Source organism: Arachis ipaensis, chromosome B03 (genome assembly GCF_000816755.2).
Source record: "Arachis ipaensis cultivar K30076 chromosome B03, Araip1.1, whole genome shotgun sequence".
NCBI classification, from domain to species: Eukaryota; Viridiplantae; Streptophyta; class Magnoliopsida; order Fabales; family Fabaceae; genus Arachis; species Arachis ipaensis.
In genome coordinates this window covers 35,672,717-35,678,724 of record NC_029787.2, presented here as the reverse complement: position 1 = coordinate 35,678,724, position 6,008 = coordinate 35,672,717, and the positions used below count along the sequence as shown (strand labels likewise).

Genomic DNA, 6,008 nt, shown 5'->3' with positions numbered 1-6,008 from the left:
AGAGTTATGGCTGATTTAGAGGTATGTAAGACCAACAAATATTTGTGTCCTATTTTTAAATTTTAATGCATTTGTGTTTTAAATTACCTATGTTGTATCTACTACCTGTAGGACATTAAAGAGCTAACAATAGTATTCGAGAGGAACAAATTCTATTGAAGTCCATGATTGAACGCATAAATTCCATTTATGTCAAGCTTAAGTTGAAGCAAAACCAATCCTATCACAACCCCTTATAAGATATGCAAAATTATGGAAAATCACAAAAAGAGTGATCTTAAGTCAATATTTAATATGGATGTGGACTCAAATATATGTCTTGATGAGTCAGAAGATGAGGATGATGTCATGGAACTAGATCAAACAACCATAACCCGCCAAGATCCATGCAAAGTTGCTGTCCAATGAAGCAATTCCTCTATCAAATGCCAAAAAATGTCACCCTAATGAATTGAGAAAGACCATTATGGACAACGCTAGTAAGCATTAGTTCAACTCAACCAACAATTGATTATTTGTTATTTCTATACACTAGTTTGTGGTATCTAGTTTTCAGATTATTTAGTTGCAATTCAGGTTTTTTTATGCTAGTTTTTTTTCCTATTTCATGAAGTTGTTTAACAATAAATATGGAATGAAGATCTCTAGACCCAATAGATTCACTTAAGACCTCTTTATTTTGTTATTGGTGTTAAATTCTGCAATCAAATTGCTGCCACAAGTATTTCTATTTTCACCAATTGTTTCTTCCTTGTGTGCCCACTGCAGTAGCTGAATATTACTATCCACCTATATATTAATTATTTAACTCTGAATGGTACCCAAATAGTTGCTTCCATTATTGATTTATTTGACCATGCTGCTTCCATTGAAAGCTTAGTGCGCACTTTTGTTATATTCAGTAGGACCAATCCTGTATGTTGAGGTAAAATATGAATTTAGGACCGCATCAATTTATGCTTTTGTACTATCACTGTATGGTTTTTTCTTACTTTGGCATCATCAATCAAGGACAAGAGATGGGAATGAATACTATCACTCTTATTTTAAAAAAAATTATGTATGATTATATGTGGAGTGGCATTACAAAAAAGAAGTGTGATAATATCATTTTTCTAGAATGATAAATAGATAAATATAATGAGAAAATTGGTGTTTGATTCTGGTTCAAAAGTTTTAGATCCTGCAGTTGCTCTAACAGAGTAAAATTCGGCTCAATTTGATCTCTTTCTTTTCATGTAATCTTTGGTGATACTCATATTCAATGCTTGGTTTGATCCTGCAGTTGCACTTCACCTACCACAGGACTGTCCAAATTTCTGTGTTGTTGAGTGACTTTTAACTGGTCACGACCATTTTCTCCGTTGATCTATTTATTGTTATTTTTTATCTTAAACATCATAAGAGATATTAGTAAAGGTTTGAGATCTGTTTATTTGTAGTTTCCTAAATGGCGGGTGTTAAACCTATTGAATTCTAATTGATTCCCACATTACTATGGAGTCACTTCTTTGAAACTTAAAGGGTGCAAAGGTTTATGTAAAATGCAATCTAAATATTTTGCACCAAAACATTCATATTTCATAGAAAAAATTCAATTTGTAACTTCTAATTCCACCATCCATAACTCTGATTTTTCCCACAGATGAGAATGCAAATAGACAACTCCATAAGTTGTAAATAATGGTGGGCTATGACTTGGTAGAAAAACAAATGCATCAATATAATTTTCCTGTTAAAAGATCACAGAGACAAAATATTATCAAAAACTTCACTTTTTGATGAAAGAGATGTGCACTCTGATCTCCTATCTATCAACTATATATATTCAAGGTTCTTTGATATAGATCCAACTAAGTCACAACATGAATCAAAATTCCAAAAATCACTAAAATGGCAGCACAATCAACCATATATTATTCATTTTATGAAGTCTAGCAACCTGTAAAGCAATTTAACATCAATGAAAACATTCTTGGCTATAAACACTAAGTAGCAACAATCATCCAAAAGTAAGTGCATTCACAAAAAAATGAATAACTCATTCACTTGTTCTAAAATTTTTAAGATTCAGAGTAATGTAAACATATTCCAAAAGCAAAATTAATAGAAATAACAGAAAAAAAGGAATTTAAACTCGTCTTTGATTGATGTAACGGATGGTTCAAAACTCTGCCTCATCATTATCATTTGTCCCTGAAATTTAAGTGACATATTTTTAAATTTAAAAAGAGTAAAATAAGTATAATAAAAAATAAAAATAAAATTTAAAAATTTTTATACTACCAGAATCGATTTCTATTGAGGACTCAGTTTTGCCACCACTCTACTCGTAATACCTTGAGGAATCTAAATATTCCTGGATCAAAACAGCAAATAGGAAGGCTAATGAGCTACCATACAATATCATATGTAACAAAATATACTCAACAAATTTATTGTACTTACATCTTCATCATCAAACCATTCAGTGTGAATATACTCATCACTTTCAGCATCTACGAAGGAGTAGTCTTTACCCTCAACATTCTCCTTATAGAACATGTAGCAATGTTATGACCTCTCTTGCGACAGTAGCTGCAACGCTTAGGCTTCCTTGTGGTCTTTGTCTCAATACTTCCATTCTTTTCAAGGCCTTCATATATGTATTCCACATGCCCCTTCATCATGTTATCATACCCACTATGAGCCATAATCCATGAAAGTATATTTACTAATGCATCTCGTGATTCATTAAATAGAGCCCCTTTTAGGCCCCTTTTGTTCATAACTTGTTTATACTAATGTGCCAAACATGCACGCCGACTGATAGCGAAGGAATCCTCCATCAAGCTGCCTATGTCATAGTATCCACTAACGCCTTCCTTAGCTTTTCTAGTCCATCTTCGTAGCACTAATGATTTTGGCAGCTCTGCAACGTCTAGAAAACCCAAAACAACAAGTATATGACTACATAGAATACTAATGGAGTCCATTCTCATGCAAGAGCATTTGAATTCATCTTGCTCTCCGTGAAAAGACATATGTCATATCATGTTAGGCTTGTAAAATTTTGACACCTTATATATCTTGCAAAAACTCGTTTCCTTTTTATATATTACCTTCAATGTGCTGGCCTTGTGGAGCATTGAACGGAACAACATAAAATTTACCGGGTATAAATGGTAGCTGCTGACCTTTTTAAGTGTTGAAAGTCTGTCTGCATCACAAGTTGTCCAGTTGATGATTTAAAGTCTGTCAAATCCTCTCTGTGCCACATCTAGCTCAAATAACGCTGGAAGTGTTGAACAAATTCTGTCAAATTATGGTGTGATTTAACATATCTTTTGAGGACAGCATGTAGACTTTCACACCTCGAAGTTGTTTAAACCCAGCAAAGAATTTTCCTCGGATATGCGTGGTAGCCCACATGTTTCTTTTTCCATACATATCTACTATCTATTTGCAATCTTCCACTCCAAAGCATCTAACCATTTCCTACCACTTTTGTTCAAACACACTAACTTCGTAATCACCTAGCATTAACTTTGTAAACATTTTCGTAAACTGAGGTTTGTGAATATTGCTTGTTGCATTACGCATCAAGTGCCATGCACATAACCTATGATGTGCATTGGAAAACACTTCCTGAATAGCGATAGCCATCGATGGATGACCATTCGTAATTACTGAAGTTGGTGTGTTTCCTTTCATTGCTATGAGAAGTTGTTTTAGTAACCACACATACGTGCTTTTCCTCTTTTTCAAAACTATTGCAGAACCAAATACAACGATTTGATTATAGTGGTTAACTTCCGAGAATATTACCATTGACAATCTATATCTATTCTTCTTATATGTGGCGTCAAATGCTAGCACATCTCCGAACAGATCGTAGTCCAACTAACACCATCCATCACACCAAAAAATTTTCCGAAACACCCCTTCTCTTCCCTTTCAACACTATAAAACAAGTTTTGATCCCTTGCCACTAGCGTTTCCAAGTAAGTCATTGCAGAGGTTAAATCATCAGGTAATTGTCTTATTTGCTTTGCAACTTGATTGTGCATATCCTTAATTGAAAAATTAATGTTCTCATACCCACCACACTAGCTAGTTAATGACCCAAATATATTTGATATGCTTATCCCCACCTTTTTCATATGGTTCATTTGACTAATGTCAGGCTCAATCATTTTCTTGTGAGATCTTAACATTCTTGATAACTTTGGAACAACAAGCTCATGGTTGTGTTCATCACAAAAATCTCTCAATACCCAACTCTCAGTTACCGCATCGAAGAAAACATGAAGTTTACTCATACAACCACATCTTGTCTCTAGTTTTGGCTCCCTAACTTGATTTTTCATATGGTTCCATTTTTCTAATCTATACCCTTCATAAGAACAAACATATGCTTTTTCTTTAACTTTCCCATCAACTCTTCTACTCCTACTCTTTCGCACACTGAAGCCCCCTCGTCTTGGCATATGAATTATAAAATTTGAATGCCAAGCCAAGATGAACAAAGTGCAATTGATAAATATTTCTAGTTGGGTTGTCACCATTGTAGGTTTATAGTATGTTGTGATCTCACTTGGTGAAGAAAACTATGAATTTGATTTATGGGATGTTAAGAATACTACCTTGATCAAAAAATTTTTCTCACAGTTTTTGTTCACACATTGCCAAATAGCAAGTGAATATGCAGTGAAACCACTGGGATTCACTTGAAAGCAAATAGAATAACAACATTAAAAATGAGAAAAAGACAAGACAGAATATCAAAAAGTAGGAAAATGAACAAACATAAATAAAATAATCAAAACTAACCACTGAGCATTGAATTTGCAAATAGAATCACAATACTAATTTCTGGAATAAAATCAAACAGCAGTAACAAATAAAAAATAGAAAAAAAATTCATAAAAACAAATACCAAAATTGAAGATAAACATTAACCCAAAAATTAAAATCATGAACAAAACAACAATAACAAATAAAATATAAAACATCATAAACAGAAACATAAACCTAGAAATTGAAATAAGAATCATAAAAACAAATACCAAAATTGAAAGAAACATAAACTCAGAAATTGAAATCATGAACAGAAATCGAACATTAATTCCAAATAAACAATATAACATCATAAACAAAAACATAAACCTAGAAATTGAAATCAGAATCATAAAAACAAATACCAAAATTTTTTAACCCTCATAAACATAACTGGTGCATGAAACTGGCTCCGCAGAATTCGCACAGATAGACCGAAAAGTATACTGGGTCGTCCAAGTAATACCTGAGGTGAGTCAGGATCGATCCCACGAAGATTGTTGGTTTGAGCAAGCAGTGGATACCTAGTAGATCTTAGTTAGACGGATAGAAATTATAGTTTGTCATGAAAAGCATATAAAATAGATAAATAGAACGTTACATAGATAGATGATAATTCGATAGTGATAGAATGGTTGAGGCTTCAGGGATGCTTTGTCTTTCCGAATTAACTTTTCTTACTGTCTTCTTCAATAACCTTCTGATTTCTTCAATGGCAGCTGTAAGTGATTAACTCATGTCCTCTCATCAAGTTAACCTCCTCCACTACAGTAATCCACCACGTTGAGATGATTCATGTCCTCTCATCAAGTCACCTTTAGGTGTCTCACTATAGCAGAAGATGAAGCTCTAAGCAATCCACTCCCCTTCACGATCCTACTCAAGGTGTCACAGACAAGGTAGATCTTCTGGATTAGAAAGTGCTGCTTCTCTGACTCTAGCCTTAACGCCACAGAGACCTCACGCACCCATAGTCAACGGGATTATATATCACATATCCAAACTTGCTCATATGCTCTATTGGAATCCGCAATGCAATCTCTAACTTTAGTTCAACGCTATCTGGGTCAGGAATCGCACGGAACCCATGTAGAACAACGGTGATTATCACGGGTCACCCTCAATTCATAAGATGAAGAACGAGGTTGCATAAGAGAATAGAATCAGACATATTGAATGAAAACAGTAAT

At 33.9% G+C, this 6,008-nt stretch overlaps 1 long non-coding RNA gene across 1 annotated transcript; it reads left to right on the top strand.

Moving 5' to 3' along the window:
• Positions 1,820-4,963, top strand: LOC110269645. Its single transcript, XR_002358411.1, has 3 exons — positions 1,820-2,207; positions 3,041-3,044; positions 4,894-4,963. It is a non-coding gene; the product is annotated as an uncharacterized LOC110269645 (long non-coding RNA).